General features: G+C 43.5%; 1 protein-coding gene across 1 annotated transcript in view; it reads left to right on the forward strand.

Moving 5' to 3' along the window:
• Positions 1–22,872, forward strand: part of zcchc24 (zinc finger, CCHC domain containing 24) — a 216,530-nt gene that overhangs the window by 187,507 nt on the left and 6,151 nt on the right. The window lies entirely within an intron of this gene.

Raw genomic sequence — 22,872 nt, forward strand, 5'->3', positions numbered from 1 at the left:
GTACAATGGACAGCATAGACAGTGTGGGCTGAGTGGCCTGTTGCCTTGCTGTGCCACTGAGGATGTCTCTAGTGGCCAAGGGGCCATTATTGTTGACAGTGGAAGAGATTGAAACAGATACTTTGACCTTTCCTCTCTGTGGAGGTCAAGCTCTTCCCCACAGGACTGCGCTGGCAGAGGAAGCTTATGCTATGGTGAGCCACCAATCCATCAGTGCTTGGCAGAACACACTGCTGCCCCTTATTTCAATTGCTCAGTAATTAATTTAAGCCTGTCCACTATACTTCCTGTTGGATTTTTGTTTTTGGCAAGAATCATATTGCTGAACCCTGGACCCCTTCCAACGTGGAGCCAGCCATCTGCAAACTTCTCTGGCAATTGTTCATGTCCATTTTAACAATCGTTTAGCTACCAGTAATCCCATAATCCTGAGACTGGCTTGGCATTATCATGGTTTAAGAAGTGCGGCACCAAGTCAGATTAAGCAGAAGTAAGAAGTAAGTTTAAAATTTCTAACTTTTTTTTAACATTGTGTGGGCATCAAAGGAATAGGCTCTCTTGAAAATAAAATGGCATTAAGTAACAAACTAATGTCATTCAGATTGTTCTAATCGCTGGGCTAAGACTTTGGCAACTTGCAGACTCATTTTATTATCTGAGGAAAAGGATGGACTGTCATTCCCTTTTTTGGTATTGTCAGATCGTTAACACTTCAGATGACTCCCATATTTGCTCATGCTTTTCTGAAAGGAGCACATCTGAACGGGCTAGAAAGAATCACTGTGACACCTTTCAGTCGAAAGGATTGCGACTTAAACTCAACACAAAGAGCCGGAGACAGATTCCACTGCTCTCGCAGTGCGTATGTACGGAGCTACGCAGGGAGTTAAACACCTTCTCAAAAATCACCTGAGACCAACACTGCCTTCAGGGTTTTTAAGGAGATCTTACTTGTGACACTGCAGAAACTAAAGTAAAATACATGTACAGCAGGGTACAGTGGAATTCATAGCTTGTGTGAAACACACAGATTTGATGTGGGATTAACAAATACGTCAATGAGCACAAAACAAAGGAATGGTGCAACAATTCTGGGAATGAAAGGGTTAATACTAGGAATGAGGGGCAGTTCCTGGCTCTGGGCCTGTACTCACTGGAGTTTAGAAGAATGATGGGCAATCTCATTGAAACCTATAAAATGGCGAAAGGCTTGGATGAACCGGATATGAAGAGACCGTTTCCTACAATGGGAGAAATGCCATCCTGGCCTCCTTATCACTAAATATTTGGGTAGATCATTCTAAAGACTCATTATACCACCTGGAACATAGAGCATATGACACAGTACAGGCCCTTTGGTCCACAATGTTGTCCCAATCTTTTAATCTGCTCTAAAATCAATCTAACCCTTCCAACCCCCCCCCCCCCCACATAGTCCTCCATTTCTCTATCATCCATGTGCCTATCTAAGAGTTTATTGAATGTCTCTAATGTATCTGCCTGTATCATCACCCTCGGTGGGTGTAAAGTACCCCTCTAAACTTTCCTCCAATCACCTAAAAAATATGCTTCGCTTATTAGCCACTTTCTGTTCTGGGAAAGTGTGACTCGAGCTGTGTCCCTTATCATTTTATACACCTCTATCAAGTCATCTCTCAACCTTCTTCACTACAAAGAGATAAACCCTCAGTCACTCAGCCTATTCTCATAAGACATGCAGCACACAGGTAAATCTCCTCTGCACCCTCTCTAAAATTTCCACATCCTTTCTTCGATGAGGTGGCCAGAACTAATCGCAATACTTCAAGTGTACACAAGGAATTTTCTTATCCCAGTTCTGAATGATCTTTGACTCTCGGCCCCCAAGTCAGGGGAAACATTATCCATGCAGCAACAAGTAGTATTTTGTTTCAGTAAGAGCACCAATCATTTTCCTGAATTCCAGAAAGTATAAAGTCAGTCTCCTTAATCTCTCCTCATAGGATAATCCCACATTTTGGGAACTAATCAAGTGAACTTTTGTTGCACCTCCTCCCTCATAATTTATTTTCTTCCTTTAGCTGGGGGATTAAACCAAAGTTCAGTATTCCACAGGCAGTTTTACCACGACACGTGGTATCATAGTGAGATTAGACCAAAGTCAGTATTCCACAAACAGTCTCACCAGAGCACGTGATATAATAATGGTGAGATTAGACCAAAGTTCAGTATTCCACACACAGTCTCACCAGAGCACGTGATATAATAATGGTGAGATTAGACCAAAGTTCAGTATTCCACACACAGTCTCACCAGAGCGCAGTATCATAGTAAAATTAACTTTTTTTTGGAAGTACAGATTTATTCAATACTTTATTTTCCATGCTGCCATGGTGGATTCAACCTCCTCCCCTTGGATTAATGGTTTATGACTCTGAAGTTCGGCTTATTAATTCAACGGTATGGTACTAGTTAGTGCAACGTTATTACAGCTTGCGGCATTAGAGTTCGAAATTTACTTCCGGCGTTATCTGTAAGGACATCCTCCCTGTGGAATGCATGGGTGCTCCAGTTTCCTCCCACAGACTAAAGACGTATCAGTTAGTAGGTTAATTGGTCATTGTGAATTGTCCCATGACTAAACTAGGGTTAAATTTTGGGGTTGTTGGGTGGCGTAGCTCAAAAAAGACAAAGATACAGTTCTGTGCTGTATCTCAATAAATAAATAAAACCACTGCACGGAATGTTGATTGTACTTCAGTAAAGTTCTCTACAAGCACATGTGACCCTCCAAATAATGAACGTCATTTTAGTAAGCCCCATTTGGATACCACAGTAGTGTAGAGGCTAACACAACGTATCACTGCTCGGGAATGTTCTATAGTTCATAGTTCAATTCCAGCGCAGTCTGTAAGGAATTTGTACATTCTCCCATGACCACACAGTTTGCTTAGAGTGATCCAGTTTTCTCCCACAGTCCAAAGACGTACTTGTTAGTAGGTTAATTGTTCATTGTAAATTGTCCAGGTGATTAGACTAGGGTTAAATAGGGCGGTTGCTGGGCAGTGTGGCTCGTTGGGACGGAAGGGCCTGTTCCGTGCCTTTTCTCTAAATAAAATACCTCAAATTACATTATTAGATGAAATATGTTACCATTTTAAAAAGTCTCTTTTCTCTTACAAGGATCAACCTTATTTGCAATATAAATTATATGTATTAGGAGTTTGCTGTGGAGTGTTAGAGTACAACATGCAACAAAAAACAGCAACATTCAATTATAAAGAATTATATAACAAAGCTTGAGGTTAAAGTACAGATATGGAATAAAATGCACATGAATATATAAATATCAGCATGTAGTTACTGAAGCCCACAGAGGCCTGATATCTGTGAGTCTGGGCCCAAGAACTGGAGGCCCAGAGGTGGACTATTGTGGGGTTGGAGGCCCGTCTGCCTGGGACGCTGGGAAAGGAACTAGTTTTGCTGCTGTTGCTGCTTCTGCTGTTCCGGGAAGACTGAGGGCATGCTGCGTTGGAGCTGGAATGTGTGGTGACACTTGGGGACTGCACCCACCACATCCTGAGGTTATGTTGGTTGTTAACACAAGTGACTCATTTCACTGAATGTCTTGATGTAGATTTGATAAATAAATAAAGAAATCTGAGTTATGAATGCATCGAGGACAGAGGTGCCCTCAGATATGAGGAGGAATTTCTTTTGCCAGAGAGAGGTGAATCTGTGGAATTCATTGCCACAGACGGCTGTAGGGGCCAAGTCATTGGGTATATTTATAAGGTTCTTGATTAGTAACACCATGAAAGATTACAGGGTGAAAGCAGGGGAGAGTTGAGAGGGATAATAAATCACTCATGATTGAATGGCGGGAGTGGACTCGATGGGTCACATGGTCTAAAGCTGCTCATGTGCTTTATTGTCTAAATAGCATTATAAAATGTGTTTAAAGTGCACTGCAGTGACTGAGGTAATAGATGGGGGGTGGGTGGGGGGGGAGCGTGCCAATTTTGTTTTAATAGCCTCGGTGTTTGGTGTTGCTGAACCCATCAAATGTTCTAATTACGTGCCACAAACAATCTGCTGGAAGAACTCAGCGGGTCAGGCAGTACCTATGAGAGGAAAGGAGTTATCAACGTTTTGGGTCGAAACCCTCACTCCACAATGGATGCTCCCAAGTCCAGCTGTGAAAGGAGGAAGCTTGGGAATGGGGCTAGCAACCCCCATCTCGTAAAACCCCAGCACTACAGAAACACCAACAGAAGCTCCAAAGACCTCATTCCTGGGAGAGGAGGGATCTTAGGAGATGGGCTACACTTAGGACCAACTTGAAAGAATGGCCCAGGAACAGAGGAGTCTAGCGAGCTGATAGGCAGAAGGGGTGATAGGCTTGAGAAGAGGGACGAGGTTTCAACCTGAAACCTTAACAGTTCCTTCCATCCTGTAAGATGCTGCCTGACCCGCTGAATACTGCCAGCAGGCCGTGTGTTCTTCCTGACTCTAACATCTGCATTCTTTTGTGTCTCCTGTGTAGATAGCATGGCAGTGTAGTGGTTAGTGTAATGCAATTACAGCACCAGCGATCTGGGTTCAATTCCCGCCGCGGCCAGTGGCCAGAAGGGCCTGTACTGTGGTGTATCTCTAAATAAAATACAATTAGGTATTCACTCCAGCCCTCCACCTCCATATCCTGAACTGCTTTGTACACGTTGTTGTAATTCCACTCTCTCTGCAAATATTGATAATATTTCAGAGATCCTCTGTCCTGCTGTCCAAGCATCAGTTGTAGATATATGGGCTTCCAAAACCTGAGGCACCACGGGAAGGTTAGTGGAGTGAAATACTGGCTGGAGCGCCACGTCATTGTTACACCCAGTCTCAAGAATTAACTGGCGAGTGCCATGGGGTGAAACTCTGTCCAGTGTATCATGAAAGCAGGGAATGGTAGCAGCATAGGAGGAGGCCATTTGGCCCATCATTACTGCATTCCAACCCACCAGCTATTTCCCTGTTTCCCAGCAAAATTTTCTCCATTCGGCACATTTAAGACACCCTTTGAAAAGAACTCTTAGAAATGGAGGGCAATGTAGGAGGGAAGGGTTAGATTGATCTTGAAGTAGGTGAAAATGTCAGCACAACACCATGGGTTGAGGGACCTGTACTGTGCTGTAATGCTTTACGCTTCATGATGTGTTTATCTAATTTCACGATGGATCCTACCGCCTTCACACCTGCAGGCAATACGTTCCAAATTGCAATCATACGACCAGTGAGTGAAAAGGATTGGCATATTGTGTACAGTTCTGGTCACCGAATTATAGGAAAGATATCAATAAATTAGAGAGAGTGCACAGACGATTTACTAGGATGTTACCTGGGTTTCAGCACTTAAGTTACAGAGAAAGGTTGAACAAGTTAGGTCTCTATTCATTGGAGCGTAGAAGGTTGAGGGGGGATTTGATCAAGGTATTTAAAATGTTGAGAGGGATAGATAGAGTTGACGTGAATAGGCTGTTTCCATTGAGAGTCGGGGAGATTCAAACGAGAGGACATGATTTGAGAGTTAGGGGGCAAAAGTTTAAGGGAAACACGAGGGGGTATTTCTTTACTCAGAGAGTGATAGCTGTGTGGAATGAGCTTCCTGTAGAAGTAGTAGAGGCCAGTTCAGTTGTGTCACTTAAGGTAAAATTGGATAGGTATATGGACAGGAAAGGAGTGGAGGGTTATGGGCTGAGTGCGGGTAGGTGGGACTAGGTGAGATTAAGAGTTCGGCACGGACTAGGAGGGCCGGAATGGCCTGTTTCCGTGCTGTGATTGTTATATGGTTATATGGTTATACCTATTGAGTGCTGGTGGATCTCGCTGTAAACCCATGCCCAGACTTCAGATGCACTTGTGCTGTAAAACATTCTTGCTTAACGAAGGAGAAGCGTCAAGGAATGGAAGGAATTGTTTTCCAACCTTCATCTTCGCTCATTGATGAGGGGCGTAATGTTAAAGATAAATACCAGCTAGAGGGTAGCTTCATTTGTCACATGTACATTGAAACATACAGAGAAAAGTCCACAAGCGTCAACGGGCTCCCAGTGCCAGCACGCCACGTCCACAACTCACTGACCCTAACTGGTACATCTTTGGAATGTGGGAGGGAAATAGAGCACCCAGGGGAGACGCACATAGTAAACGTACAAACCCCTTGCAGACACTTGTGGGAACTGAACCCCAGTCATTGACGGCGTAGAGCATCACACTAACCTACACGAGACCATGCTGCCCTCTGTTGATTCCCACTTGGCACAATTCGTTGAGCCAGCAACATCAGTGCTCAGAATGAAACTTCCATTCGGCACTTGGCTGGGCTCCTCCTCCTCAATTTGTGTTTTGTTTCTTATTTTTACAAATGTGTAACTCCTGAGACATTTATGAATAATAAGAAGCAAGCAAAATAATGGAAAATGTCTCATGTGTTGTCACAATTAAGTGTTCATGTCCTTGGCTGGAGTTATGTTTGCTGACATTTTGTGCATAATTTATCATATGCTAATAATTCCACAGAGGGAGAAAAATGAGGCTGCTCCAAACACGCTCATGTCATTTATTCCACTGCTTTTGCACTTGGGACAGGCTGTGGGGTGATGACGGATTCAGTGGTGAAGCCCGAAGTGAAAGGTGGTGAGGTTATGCCAACAAGAGGCGTAGATGGAGGGAACAGCCAGAGACTTTTGCCCCCAGGGCAGAAATATCGAATACCAGGGGGCATAATTTTAAGTTGATTGGAGGGAAGTATAGGGAGGGATGCCAGAGGTAATTTTTTTCACACAAAGAGTGGTGAGTGCATGGAACACCCTGCCAGGGGAATGAGACCCTTCACAGCCCAGATGAAAAGATTCTCCAGTGGTGTGTTGCTTCAGATTCCAGCATCTGCAGTCTCTTGTGTCCTGACGTGGAAAACTTTCTATAATACTTCATAAGATGTTTCTTAATAGAAGTGAACTAAAGGAAGAATATGAAAGCTTTAGAGAGAGTGCAGAGGATCCAAGGTTTATCAGGATGCTGCCTGGATTAGAGAGCACATCTTATGAGGTTTAGATGGAGCAAGCCAGTGCTTTTCTCTTTGGAATGAGGGAAGTTGAGAGGTGACTTGATGGAGGTGTACAGGAAGACAAGAGGCACAGACTGAAGCATAAGAGCTCAATTTCAAGTCTAACTTATCCGTGGATAGATGCAGGGATGGTAGGGGTATGGAGGGCTATGGTCCTAGTGAAGGTTGATGGGAGTAGGCGTTTCAAATGTTTTGGCATGGACTAGATGGGCTGAAGGACCTGTTTCTGTGCTGTACTTTTGAGTGGACAGCCAGAGACTTTTCACAGGGCAGAAATGGCTAATATGAGGGGCATAATTTTAAGGTGATTGGAGGAAAGTATTGTAGAGATCGGGCTCTCTGATGTTCTTCTGGGAAGGAAACCTGCCATTTTTGCTCAGTGTCCTTTCCCTTTTAAACACTTCCTCGAGTTCGTGGATGCTTAGCTTCCAATACAGTGGAGAGTGAAAGACATCAATACATGATTTTTCACTTAGCACAATAATTCCACATAGTGAAATTCTGGTCTTCATAATTTCTTTCAAACCATAAGACCTACAAGCAGAATTAGAACATTCAGCCCATTGAGTGTGCTCCATCATGGCTGACTTATTATCTTTCTCAAACCCATTTTCTGCCATCCCCCATAACCTTTCACACCCTGATTAATTTAGAACCTATCAATCTCCTCTTTGAATCTACCCAATGGCTTGGCCTCCACACCTGTCTATGGCAATGAATTCCACAGATTGACCACCTGGCTAAAGAAATTCCTCCACATCCCAGTTCTAAAGAGACATCTGACTTCTGTTAAGAAGTCAGAAGGGGCTTCTGTTCTCAGACTGCCCCCTCTGGTCCTAGACTCCCCCACTATAGTAAGCATCGACTCCCCCTCCATTTTATCTAGGCTGTCTAGTATTTAACAGGTTTCAATGAGATCCTCCTCTTCATTCTTTTGAACTCCTGTGCATATCGGCCCAGAGCCATCAAAAGCTCTGTTAAAGTTAACTCTTTCAGTCCCATGATCGTTCTTGTGAAACTCCTCTAGACCCTTTCCAATGGCAACGCATTCTTTCTTAGATATGGGCCCAAAGCTGCTTACAATACTCCAAGTGCAGTTTGACCAATGCCTAATAAAGCCTCAGCTTAATAAAACATTTTGATGTTTGTTAAGTAAAGGAATTAGTCAAAAGTTCAAAGATTAAAGTACATTTATTATCAAAGCATGTATATATAATACAACCCTGAGGGTCATCTCCCAACACACAGCCACAAAACAAGAAACCCAAAAGAATCCACAAAAAAACAGCAAACACCTACTGTGCAGAGAGAGGGGGGATAAACAAATCATACAAACAATAAAGCAAATAGCATTTAGAATGAAAGTGGTTCCTCAGACCAGCTGGAGCAGGCCCTCAGTCTCAGCCTCAGTTTAGCAAAGAGCAGAGAGCAGAACCGGCCTGACCCTCACCTCTGGTCCTGGAATCCAGCCTTTTCAATCCATCTGGACCAGCGTTAACATCATCCAAACATTGAATCATTCCTCGCTCTAGGACCTGGGCTCAGTCCCAGCCTGGGCCCTCCGCCACGTTCTGGCTTGCACCCGCACTTTCCAAATCAGCCCAGTGCTAAGATCGATCCAACTTCGGTCAGGGCTGGGTACAGGAAATCGAGATAAACCTCTCAGAGTGTAATCCCTTCAGTAGTGAGATGGTCACAAACTGAGGTATCTGCATCCCATAAAGAAACAAATTAAGAAACAAAACACAAACATAAGAGATCCTGCAGATGCTGGAAATACAGAGTAACACACAAAATGCTGAAGGAACTCAGTAGGTCGAGCAGCATCTATGGAGTGGAATAAACAGTCAATGTTTTGGACTGGGACCCTTCATCAGGACTCAGTATTATTTTTAACCTTCACGTGTTTATTGAATTTCCTTTCAGCTGCTGCACTGTCCACTCAGTGGCCTCTTTATTAGGTAGACCTGTACATCTACTCATTAGTGCAATTGTGTAATCAGCCAATCATGAGGCAGCAACCCAATTCATAAAATCACCCAGTCATGGTCAAGAAGTTCAGTTGTTGTTCAGACCAAACATCAGACTGGAGAAGAAATGTGATCTAAGTGACTTTCACCATGGAAAGATTGTTGGTGCCAGATGGGGTGGTTTGAGTATCTCAGAAACTGCTGATCTGTTATTTTCATGCACATCAGTCTCTAGAGTTTACAGTGATATGAGTGGTGTGAAAACAGTGAGCACTAGTTCTGTGTTAATGAAAGGTCAGTGGAGAATGGCCAGATTGGTTCAAGCTGACAGGAAGGTGACAGTCACTCAAATAACCACGTGTTACAACAGCAGTGTGCAGAAGAGCATCTCTGAACACGCACTTCGAACCTTGAAGTGGATGGGCTACAGTACAGAGACCACAAAGATACTCTCAGTGGCCACTTTATTAGGTACGGGAGGTATCTGGTGAAGTGCTGACTGAGTGTACTGTATTCGACAATAGCCAGCTCAGATATTTTTTTTAAAAAACCGTTGTCACCTCATCAAATCTTTCAGTCCTTTTTGCTTCAAAGTTGTCAGACAGAAAGAAATCCCTTTTGGTCAGATGGTCACGAACCAAGGGCGCCAGGGTAGTGTAGCTGTCAGCACGACACTATCACAGCTCGGGGCATCAGAGTTCAGAGTTCAATTCCAGAATCCTCTGAAAGGAGTCTCTGAACATCCTCCCTGTGGAATGTGTGGGTTTCCTCTGGGTGATTCAGTTTCCTCCCACAGTCCAAAGGCACATTGAGTAGATTAATTGCTCATTGTAAATTGTCCTGTGATTTATGCTAGGGTTAATTGGGATTGTGGGGTTGCCGGGATGGCGTGGCTGGAAGGGCCTACTCCATACTGTATCTCTAAACAATACTAAATAAAATAAAATTTCCCCCAGTGTGAATCTTTTCAGCAATAAAACTGGTCCACAACAGGCAAGTATCTACCTCTCACCTTACTGATAAAATGAACAACCTAATGTCTAAACCCTGTGTTTAGTATACTCATTCCTAAAATACAAGAGATGTTAGTGATGTTGTGAAATGTATTGGGAGTTGGCAAAGTCTTGTGGAAAATAAGAAATAAAATCAAGCTGTTCCAGAGTGTTTGTTCTGACAGTTCTCAGCTGAAGAGAATTTGCAGCAACACGTGAGAATCTGGTGAATTGGCAGGAAACCCTTGGGGAGTGAGAATCAAAGCAGGACTTTGCCAAGCTCTGATGTGTGAGATACTGCAGATCCCACTATGGCAGCTTGCTGTCTGCACCTACGGTGGAGGGTGGAGGCAGCACCGTAGTGTAGCGTCCAGCACAACCTTTTTACTGTGGCAGCAATCGCCAATCAGTACAATCCCTTCCATTGTTCTCAAGGAGTTCCTACATTCTCCCCGTGTCCGTGTGGGTTTCCTCCAGGTGTTCTGATTCCCTCCCGCATTCCAAAGATGTCCGGGGTAGGGTGAGCGAGTTGTGGGCACGCTGTGTAGGAGTTAGTGATACTTGCAGGCTGTCCCCAGCACATCCTCGGTCTGTGTTGGTCATTGACGCAAATGACACATTTCTCTGTATGTTTCGATGTACATGTGACAAATAAAGCTAATCTCTTATCTCTCACGTAAGCGTGTATTGTGTTCCAAATTATTCTGCAGATTTCAACTGAGCCTATCAGTGTTTAACATCAAAACTATGCCCACCATCTGTTGGAACACAATGCATCTGTACGCACATTGAAACATACCATGAAATGTGTCATTTGTGTCAAGAACCACCACAGTCTGGGGATATGCTGAGAACACCCTGCTTCTGGCACTGACATAGCATGCCCACTAACCCTAAACCCAACCCATAAATATTGGAAATGTGGGAGGAAACCCACCTGAAGACAGGGAGAATGTACAAACTCCACACAGACAGTGGTGGGCTTCAACCCAGTTCACTGGCGCTGTAACGCATTGCGCTACCATTCCGCCCCATATAGCAATACAATGGGGGTAGCCAATGGGAATTGGCTGAATGAGCCTCATGGTCTCTCTTATTTGACTTCCATAAACTGTTTAAGATTTCTTAAGAGTGTTGGACCTTCTCTAAGTTATGGGCATCATGCCCACTGCAAATGATCAGTTTCATGCACAAGTTGCCCTGGCAAAGCTGATGGGCTTAATAAACATTTTCCCTCTTGAGAGATAGATTAAGAGAAACCTGAAGTTCAATTTTATTGTCATTCAACCGCACACATGTATACTGCCAAACGAGACAAAGTTCCTCCAGATCAAGGAGCACAACGCTGTCCCTATAACTCACGCACGTAACACATACAGTAACATTAACAAATCGTAAGTGCCTTTACACGCTTCTTGTATAATTCAGGATTCTTAGTTTGAGCATACAGTTGATCTAATTCTTTAATCTGATTAATGAGGTCTAATCGATCTGTACAGGACTTTCTATTAAGATTTGCTGTATAGGAGATTATTTGACCCCTCAAATATGCTTTCATGGCATCCCAGACAATCTGGGATGACATTTCAGATGATGTATTGGTGTTAAAATAAAAGGTTATCTGATCCTTAATAAATTTTAGAAAATCATCATCCGATAATAAAGTTGAGTCAAGACGCCAGTGTTTATTCCTCTGAGGGAGACCAGGAAAGTTTAAAGACAAAGTAATTGGGGCATGGTCAGAAATCAGTATACTCTGATAATCACAAGAATAGACAAATGGAATAAGTTGATTATCAAGTAAAAAATAGTCAATTCTAGTAAAGGTATGGTGAACATGTGAAAAAAAAGAATAATCTCTCTCAGTAGGATGAAGGAAACGCCATATATCTGAGATACCATAATTAGAAAGAAAAGAGTGAATAGCTAAGGCAGATTTAGTAGGTGATCTAGTAACAGAGGATGATCGATCCAAATTAGGATCTAACCAACAATTAAAATCGCCACCCAGTATAAGAGAATATGAGTTTAAATTTGGTAGTGAGGAGAAAAAACGTTCAAAAAAATTAACATAATCAAAATTGGGAGCATACAGGTTTGCTAGTACAACTTTAGTATTATATAAGTATTATATATACGACACAGGTTAAAAAATATGCAGTAAAACACTACTGGTGCTTCATGTGTGACAACGCCTGAGTGGTAGTGGGGAGTTCAGTAGTCTCACAGTCTGGAGGAAGAAACCTCTTTGGTGGGGGGGGGGGGTCAGTGTGGGTGTGGGGAGGGGTAGTCAATGTTGCTGCTGCTGCTTGTACGAAGGGAGGGGTTGGGGGCTTCAGGGCTTTGATGTTTCTGTCGTTCTATGGGGTTTCTTTGTTTCATGGATGTCTGTGAAGAGGATGAATTTCAGGTTATATTCTGTATAAATACTCTGAAATTAAATGTACCTTTGAACCTCTGAAATAGGTGGAAGAGAGACCCCGATGATCCTCTCAGCAGTCCTCGTAATTTGTAAGGACTTGTGTTATATGTAATCCCACAAACTCTATGTTCCTAACTCTTTACAGCTAGTAATGGATCACTTTCACAGTTTCAAACAGAGCATACACAAAGATATGAATGTCAGATCTCAAATCTGTTGGTTAATGAAATGGTTGTTGTACTTCCTTGAGGTAGCATTTTGTTCAACATTGCAACAGTAATTAATCTGCCATTCAGGATTTCATGGTAAGCTATTGCAAAGAGCAGGCTTAAGTGGAGATGCAGGAAACTGTAGATGCTGGAATCTGGTGCAACAGGAAAAAGTGCTGGAGGATCTCAGTGGGTCAGGCAGCATCTGTGGAGGGACTCAGACAGTTGATATTTCTGGTTAAGGCCCTTCATCTGAAATGTACAGGGGAGTTAACCAGGATAAAGTGATTAGGAGAACAGGTGGCACATGCGATGGGTAGATCCAGGTGAGGAGGATTGGTAGGCAGATGAAGGAGGGAAGAGTGAAGATAGTGATGGAGGCTGGGAGGTGATAGATGAAGGCACACAGGGCTGAAGATGATGGAATCTGATAGGAAAAGAGTGGAGCATGGAATCAAGGGAAGTGGGGATGGCAGATGGGAATGGTAGGAGGAGAGGAACCAGTGGGAGAGGCACGTGAGGGTGAAGAGAGGAACCAATGGGAGGAGTGTGTGAGGGTGAGGAGGGGAACCAATGGGAGAGGCGTGTGAGCGTGAGGAGGGGAACCAATGGGAGAGGCGTGTGAGGATGGAGGTGGGGAACCAATGGGAGAAGTCTGTGAGGGTGAGGAGGGGAACTAATGGGAGGAGTGTGTGAGGGTGAGGAGGGGAAAGAGACAGAGTGATTGGGAACACAGGATTCTGTAGATGGAGGAAATCCAGAGCAACACACACAAAGTGCTGGAGCAATGCAGCAGGTTGGGCAGCATCTGTGGAAGGGAATGAACAGTACGTGTTTTGGGCCAAAACCCTTCATCAGGACTGGAGAGAGAAATGACTAGAAATTGGAGAAATCAATGTTCATGCCATCAAGTTGGAGGCCACCCAGATGTAAAATGAGGAATTGCTCCTAGAACCCGAAAGTGGCCTCTTCATGGCAGTAGAACATGGACAGGCACATCAGAGTGGGATTAACTGGGAGCTAGAGGAATTGAGTAGGAAGATAGTGTTATTCTTTTTGATTATCTTTGAAATCAGAATGAGAATATGGTTTAATATTACTGGCACATGTCTTGAAATCTGTTGTTTTTGTGGCAGCAGTACAATGCAATACAAAATAAAATCTGAATTTCAGTAAGTATATATTGTGCCTATAAAAAGTATTCACCCACTTGGAAGTTTTCATGTTTTATTGTTTTACAACATTGAATCACAGTGGATTTAATTTAGCTTTTTTGACGCTAATCAATAAAGATTCTTTTGTGTCAAAGTGAAAACAAATTTGTCTCAATTTATTAGTTATTAAATACAAAATAATTGATTGCATAATTACTAACCCCCCTCAAGTTAGTATTTAGTAAATGCACCTTTGGCGACAAACACAACCTTGAGTCTATGTGTTTAGAGCTCTATCAGCTTTGCACATCTGGACGCTGAAATTTTTCCCCATTCTTCTTTACAAAACTGTCCAAGCTCTGTCAGATTGCATGGGGATCGTGAGTGAACAGCACTTTTTAAGTCCAACCACAAATTCTCCATGGGATTAGGGTCTGGACTCTGACTTGGCCACTCTAGCACATTAACTTTGTGTAGCTTTGGCTTTATGCTTGGAATCATTGTCTTGCTGGAAAACAAATCCTCTCCCAAATCTCAGTTCTCTTGCAGACTGCATCAAGTTTTCCTTCAGAGTCTCCCTGTATTTTGCTGCATTCATTTGACCCTCTACCTTCACAAGCCTTCCAGGGCCTGCTGCAGTGAAGCATCCCCACAGCATGATGCAGCTGCTGCCACGCTTCATGGTACGGATAGTGTGCTTTTGATGATGTACAGTGTTTAGTCTGAGGGCCAAAAAGATCAATTTGAACCTTCTTCCAGCTAACTTCAGAGTCTCTTTCTGGCAAACTCTAGCTGAGAGCTCATGTGAGTTTTTTCAATAGTGGCTTTCTCTTTACCACTCTCCCATAAAGCTGCGACTGGTGAAGCATCCAGCAACAATTGTTGCTTCCCATACTAGTTCCCTTCTTACACAGTCACTTAATTTTTGAGGGTGGCCTGCTCCAGGCAGACTTAGAGCTGTGCCATATTCTTATCATTTCTTGATGGTTGACTTAACTGTACTCCAAAGGATATTCAGTGACTTGGAAATTTTCTTGTATCCATCTCCTGACTTGTGCTTTTCAATAACCTTTTCGCAGAGTTGCTTGGAGTGTTCTTTTGTCTTCATGGTGTAGTTTTTGCCAGTTTACTGACTCACCAGCAGTTGGACCTTCCAGATACAGGTGAAATTTTACTATAATCAATTGAACACTTTGACTGCACACAGGTGATCTCCATTTAACTAATTATGTAACTTCTAAAACCAATTGACGGCACCAGTGATGATTTGGTGTGTCATATTAAAGGGGGGTGAATACTTGTGCAATCACAAATGAGAGAAAATCTGCAGATTCTGGATATCCGAGCAACACAAATGCTGGAGGAACTCAGCAGGCCGGGCAGTATCTATGAGAAAAAGCTCAGTCAACGTTTCGGGCCAAAACTCTTTGACAAGACTGGAGAAAAAAAGCTGAGGAGCAGATTTAAAAGATGGGGGGAGGGGGGAGAGAAATCCTAGTTGATAGGTGAAATTTGCAGGGGGAGGGATGAAATAAAGAGCTGGGAAGTTGACTGGTGAAAGAGACAGAAGCCGTGGAAGAAAGAAAAAGGGCACCAGAGGGAGGTGAAGGGCAGATAAGGTGAAGGAGGGAAAAGGGGATGGGAAATGGTGAAAGGGGGGACATTACTGGAAGTTTGAAAAATTGATGTTCTTGCCATCAGGTTGGAGGCTACTCATGCAGAATATAAGGTGTTGTTCCTCCAAGCTAAGTGTGGCCTTATCACAACAATGGAGGTGGCCATGGATGGACATAACAGATTGGGAATGGGAAGTGGGATTAAAATAGGTGGACACTGGGAGATCCTGCTTTTTCTGGTGGACAGAGAGTAGGTGGTCAGCAAAGCAGTCTCCCAGTCTACATGGGGTCTCACAAGAGGCCACACCAGGAGCAGCAAACACAGTATATGACCCCAACAGCCTCTCAGGTGAAATATCACCTCACCTGGAAGGACTGTTTTGGGTCCTGAATGGTAGCCCGAATGGTAGTGAGGAGGTGGTATAGAGGCAGGTGTAGAACTTGTTCCATTTGCAAGGTACTGTTCCTGGGTTCAATGTCCATTCAGAGATCAGATGCCAGATGGGTAGAAGCTGTTCCTGAATCATTGAGTGTTTGTTGTCAGGCTTCTGTACCCCTCCCTGATGGTAGCAATGAGAAGGGGGCATGTCCTGTGTGATAGCGGCCCATAATGATGGATGCTGCCTATTTGAGGCATCGCTCCGAGAAGATGCTACAGAGGCTAGTGCCCATGATGGAGCTAAGTTCACAATTTTCTACAGCTTATTTCAATCCTGTGCAATAGCCGCCCCGCCCCCTGCAACTCCTACTAGATGGTGACTCAGCCAGTTAGAATGCTCTTCACAGTACATCAGTAGAAATTGGGTGACATACCAAATCTCCTCAAAATCCTAATGAAATATAACTGCTGTCGTGCCTTCTTTGTAACTGCATTGATATATTGGGCCCAGGAAAGATCCTCAGGATGTTACACACAGGAACTTGAAATTGCTCACTCTACCACTTCTGATCCCTCTAAGTGGACTGGTGAGTGTTACATCGTATTGCCCTTCCTGAAGTCCACAATCAGTTCTTTGGTTTTACTGACGTTGAGTACAAGGTTGTTGCTGCGACACCACTCAACCAGCTGATATATCTCGCTCCTGTACGCCTTCTTGTCACCATCTGAAATTCTGCCAACAACAGTTGTATCATCAGCAAATTTATAGATGGAATTTGAGCTGTGTCTAGCCGCACAGTTATGGGTGTAGAGATGTGGGCTCAGTTCACATCCTTAAGGTGTGCCAGGGTTGATTGTCGGCGAGGAGGAGATGTTATTTCTGATCCACACAGGCTGTGATCTTCTGGTGAGAAATGGCTACAAGCAGGACTGTGCTTCATTCTGACCAGTGAGATTTGGATTCAAGTTGCACTCCAAATAATTCAGCACAAGATTCTCAACCAATTTTGGAGTGCATTACAGAAGGATCACTGCAGTTCTAGGGATACTGTCCTTCAGATGAGTTGTTTAACTGAGACACTGACTTCCCTTATCAAGTGGACATGAGATATCTTATTTGAAAGGGAGTGTGTATCAGATCGAAAATTATTCATTGTCTCTGGTCATTATCACATTACTGTTTATGGGTGCTTACTGTGCCCACCTCAGAATCATTGACAAGTTGTGAAATTTGTTGTTTTGTGGTTGCGGTGCATTGAATACATAACAATTACCATAAATTGAAAGGGGGGGGGGGGGTGTGTGTGTGTGTGTGTGTGTGTGTGTGTGTGTGTGTGTGTGTGTGTGTGTGTGTGTGTGTGTGTGTGTGTGTGTGTGTGTGTGTGTGTGTGTGTGTGTGTGTGTGTGTGTGTGTGTGTGTGTGTGTGTGTGTGTGTAAATTAGAGTAAATAGTGAGGTAGCAGTTTATAGACTGTTCCAAAATCTAATGGCAGGTGGGAAGCAGTTGTTCCTAGAATGTTGAGAGTGAATCTTCAGGCTCCAGATTACAGCATCTACAGTGTCTTGTGTCATTTCCCTCCACAGATGCTACCTGAATCATTGAGTTCTGCACCTCCTCCAGGATGTTAGTAATGAGAAGAGGTGATGTCCTTGATAGTGAGGGTCCTTCGTGATGGGTGCCACCTTTTCAAGGTCTCACATTTTGAAGCTGTCCACAGTGGTGGGGAGGGTTGTGCCCATGATGGAGCTGGCTGAGTTTATAACAATCTGCAGCTTTTTCTGATCCTAGGCATTGCTGTCTCCATACCAGATGGTGATGCAACCACAGTGCATCTGTAGAATCTGTTAGAATCTTTGGTGACATACCAATTCTCCTCAAATCCCTAATGAAATTTAGTTGCTGTTGTGCCTTCTTTGTAATTATATCAATATGTTGGGCCCAGGATAGATCTTCAGAGATGTTGACACGCAGGCAGAAATTTACTGCAATACTTCTGACTTTTCAACACGTCCAAATTAGTCCGTTGACTGCAAATCACCTCAAAATGTTCTGAAAGGGATTCAAAGGAGCCACATCAAGCCAGTTTTTTTTTGCAGGATTGGCCAGTTGACCATGGTTTCACTTCAACTTAGCACACATTAATGTCCTTAAAACTAATAAGGATTCCACCCCACTTGGTGTAGAATTATTTCTCAATTTTTCAACCATAGACGGGACACAAATGGTCTTTCTTTTTTTAAATAAATAGATTGGTTTTTTTTCAAGAAACTTGGGTCCACTGAAAGGCTGCAACCTCTTGGGGCATGAGTAAGCAAATCGTCCCTGCCTGTTAAATAAGATTTATTTCCATTGCATTATTTCTGGGCACTCTCTCATTTAAACAGTCCAAATAGCTACAATGTCTTTTGGCTTTCAGCAACAAGCCTCTGGGATTTAGAGGAAAGCTGATCCCCAATCAATGTGAAAACATAACCAAGAATTCTAGCAGAACCAGATCTGTGTGTATTTTCTCTTAAAACCTTCCCTGTACTTTTGCCCACCCTCTTGAATTTTTGCAGTGGCCTAGCAACCCCCAACAACCCTGATTTAACCCCAGTCAGAGGACCATTTACAATGGCTGATTAACCTACCCAGTAGGTCCTTGGACCGTGGGAGGAAACCGGAACACCAGGAGAATACCCACTCACATTCCACGTGGAGGATGTACAGAGACTCCTTACCGAGGATGTCAGGATTGTACTCTGAAAACCGATGCCTGGAACTGAGTTAGTACTGTGTCAATACCAAAGTCTGTGTAGATATCATCCACTCCTTACCCTCATCAAGCTTCCTTGTCACCTCCTCAAAAAACTCAATCATGTTTGTAAGGCATGACCTTTCCAGCACAAATCCACGCCGAGTGTCCCCAAGCAGACTTTGCCTTTCCAAATATGCATTAATCCTATCCCACAGTGTTCTCTCTGATAGTTTCCCAGTCAGTATCTCTAAGTGTTTACTCAAAGAACACTTAAGGTACACTTTCACAAGGAGCATCCCTTCACACAAACAAGGTTGTGATTTGTGGGACTTATGAGGTCTGATTCTGCATTGGATGGAGCAGACACTATGCTGGTGGTGTCAGTGTGGAGGAATCTCTGGAGACTGAGCAGTCGTGAGTGGGGGATGGGCGAGGGGAAAGGAGGGAAAAATACCCATTCATCTTTGACACCAGATCTGATTTGGTTGGAGAGAGGCCAGAACCATCTGAGAACTGCTCAAAAACTGGAGTCAGTGAAGGAGGAACCATTGAAGAAATTTGTTCACCACTCGGGGGCGCATAAACACATGAGGGGTCTCAGCCCGAAACAACTCCTACCACCACAGAATCTGAGATTGTTCTACAGGCCCCAAAGTCTAAGATTGTTTCACAGCCAAGCAAAGCGACCTCCCTTGTTAGGAAAGATGTTATCCCACAAGAGTAAAATGTGGCTCCACGGAGATTAAATCTTTAAGCCTGAGTGGGACAATTTAAAACTTTACTGTGCTGTTAATGTCTGAATAGTAGTTGTATTAGATAGTTAATGTATACTGAGTTGCATTCTATCTTGAGTTGGAGTTTTTAGCTAACCGGGGAGGAGTGTTGTGTATTCAATATTTCGGTAATAATTGAGTAATATTACAATTATATTGTTTAAGCATTCTGTGTTTAATAATTAATTACAGGTTATAAGTAAGATTATATAAATGGCATATGTCATTACGGCACCATGTCACATACGTTTGCTTTGGTTAAATTAAAATCAAATCTAACATACACATATTCTGGATGCCCATCTTTTTTTAATTAGTTTTTATGTTTTGGAATTCCAAAACATAAGACTGTTTATTCATTTCCATAAATGTCATTGTCCTGCTGAGTTCTCCAGCAGTTAGAATGTGTTACTGAGGACGTGGATGCTGTTTAAATGACCAGCATGAATTCCAAACCCTAACCATCTTTCTAAACATTTTTTGGGCTGATGTCTACAGAGGTAAAGATTAGTTGTATTTGTCACATGTGCTTTGGAACATCGAAGCACACAGTGCCAGTGACCAACACAGTCAGAGGATGTGCTGGGGGCAGCCCACTGCTTCTGGTGTCAATATAGTGTGCCCACAACCTATTAAGCCTAACCCACGCATATTTGGAATGTGGGAGGAAACCAGAGCACCCGGCAGAAACCCACGCAGTCACGGGGAGAACATACAGACTTCTTACAGCCAGTGGCAGGAATTGAACCATGACCTTCCAATTGCTGGGCTGTATAAAGTTATGCTATCTGCTGTGCTACTGTGCCGCCCTACAGAGTGGAAGGTGAACTCACGACCTTTGGGCATAGTGTAGTGGTTAGCACAACTGCTTTACAGTGCCAACAAGCAGCAATTGGAGATTGATTCCCACTGCTGTCGGTAAGAAGATTGTACTTGTTCTCCCTGACCGTGTGGATTTTTCCCGGGTGCTCTGGTTTCCTTCCTCATTCCAAAGATGTTACTGAGTTGTGGGTGTGCTATATTGATGCCAGAAGCCTGGCTACACTTGGGAGGTGGGTCCCCAGCACAGTATTCGCCGATTCGATATGACGCATGTGGCACATTTCACTGTATGTTTCAATGTACCCGTCTCTATTTCCTGAGGAGACTGAGGTGCTTTAACATCTGCCGGACGATGCTGAGGATGTTCTACGAGGCTGTGGTGGCCAGTGCTATCATGTTTGCTGTTGTGTGCTGGGGCAGCAGGCTGAGGGTAGCAGACACCAACAGAATCAACAAACTCATTCGTAAGGCCAGTGATGTTGTGGGGGTGGAACTGGACTCTCTGACAGTGGTGTCTGAAGAGGATGCTGTCCAAGTTGCATGCCATCTTGGACAATGTCTCCCATCCACTCCATAATGTACTGGTTAGGCACGGGAGTACATTCAGCCAGAGACTCATTCCACCGAGATGCAACACTGAGCGTCATAGGAAGTCATTCCTGCCTGTGGCCATCAAACTTTACAACTCCTCCCTCGGAGTGTCAGACACCCTGAGCCAATAGGCTGGTCCTGGACTTATTTCCACTTGGCATGATTAACTTATTATTATTTATGGTTTTATATTGCTATATTTCTTCACTATTCTTGGTTGGTGCGGCTGTAATGAAACCCAATTTCCCTCGGGATCAATAAAGTATGTCTGTCTGTCTGACTGTCTGACAAATTAAACTAATCTTTAATCTTTCTTTGATTTTTGCTGAAAGCCTAGAATTAAGGCCAGACCGTAATGTGGAAAATTGCCTTGGTGTGTCCTGAGCGGAGAAATCAGGGCCAATCCAATTCATGTCATATTATTACAGAGAAACTGCTACTGATGGAAACCCATCACTGATTGTGTTGTCAAGTGAAACTGTCCCTTCTACTTACTGATGATGCTCAGGATCATTCTAAGTCATGGCCTATATCGGTGGCATAATTATGGGTTAACTAAAATGAGAGCGTTTGGAAGCCAGTTCAGTGGGAATGCTTTCAGATGACTAAATAATGCGTTTGTTGTTGTTGCAAGTGATACTGATTCATTTATGTTTGTGAGACTGAAATTTGAGGCATCTTTTGACATTTTTAAACACCAGAAATACACATTATATTTTGCCAAATTAGAATGAAAACAAAAAGCACAAGAGCCACATTCAAAACACACTGTAGTTCACATGGACTGGTTCTCCATAACCGGTACCCGGGACAGACGTGATGCTCAGGGTCAGAAGTTAAGTGGGGAGCTGTCCGCCTGATGTGTCCATGCGGAATCACACAGAGCTGGGCCCCTACCATTAACCGAGGGGGCCACAGACTCCAGGTTGGGAACCCTTGAAGAGGGAGTGAAGAAGAAGAAAGAGAATTGATGTGCATGTAAATAGCAGTCACCCTTGACCAACTTATGATGTAACTTTTCAGCCAATAGGAAATTGAATTATCAGGGGCTGATTGGATTATCAAAGCCTATAAGGCTGGGATGCCATTGGTGTTTACATTCGGCAAAATCTAATCCAGTTTGGTGAGTATGTACTAGACTTCGGGTCAATGAAAGGGATGTGGATAAGCGTAATGCAGTAAATCTCAGATAAGTGTAGTCACGGATTCCATGCTCAGTGTTTTTAATATGAGATTGCAAATTCTTTCCCTTACCCCCAGCTCACTCTGTTGTTGGGGGGATTTAAACAGCTCCCATTTTAGGCTCTAGTGAACTGCTTTATAGTTTTCTTTCTGTCAACATTTCATACTCAAGAAAGTGCATGATCTGTGGTACCTCACCTGCCTATACCTTTCAAATGGATGTCTAGACAGTAAATTACTTTAGAAGTACAGACGTGCATGCAGCCAGGGCAGATCTTCTCAGGGTCAAGGCAGGGATTCAAGGTGCAAATGAAGTGTTGTGCTGGAACAAAAAGTGTTCCTTCAGCCAAAACTGAGAAACCCACTGCTCTAAGATGAGAGAGATCTCAGCCACATGCCTGTTGCAATTTGGATAAGTTACGGACAGTATATCGAGCCACTGAACAGGTTCTTCAGCCGCTGAGTCCATGCTGACTGCCAACCACACATTGACACCCATCCTACCCTAGTCCATCCTATTCTCCCTACCCTCACAGAGTCAGAGAAGATGACAGCACAGAAACAGGTCCTTCAGCCTATCTAGTCTGTGCTGAACCATTATTCAGCCTGTTCCCATCGACCTGCACTTTGACCACAACTCTCCAAACCCCTCCCATCTCTGTACTTACTCAAATTTCTCTTAAATGTTGCAATTGAACCTGCACCCACCACTTCCAATGGCGATTGTTCCACACTCGCACTACCCTCTGAGTGAAGAAGTTCCCCTTAAGTATTTCCCCTTAACCTATGACCTGAAGTTCTAGAATCACCCAACCTCAGTGGAAACTTACATTTACCCTGTCTATACCCCTCATAATTTTGTGTACCTCTGTCAAATCTCCCCTCTTTCTCCTACGCTTCAGGGAATAAAGTCCTAACCTATTTAACCTTT

This window comes from Hemitrygon akajei, chromosome 21 (assembly GCF_048418815.1).
Source record: "Hemitrygon akajei chromosome 21, sHemAka1.3, whole genome shotgun sequence".
In the NCBI taxonomy this organism is placed as follows: domain Eukaryota; kingdom Metazoa; phylum Chordata; class Chondrichthyes; order Myliobatiformes; family Dasyatidae; genus Hemitrygon; species Hemitrygon akajei.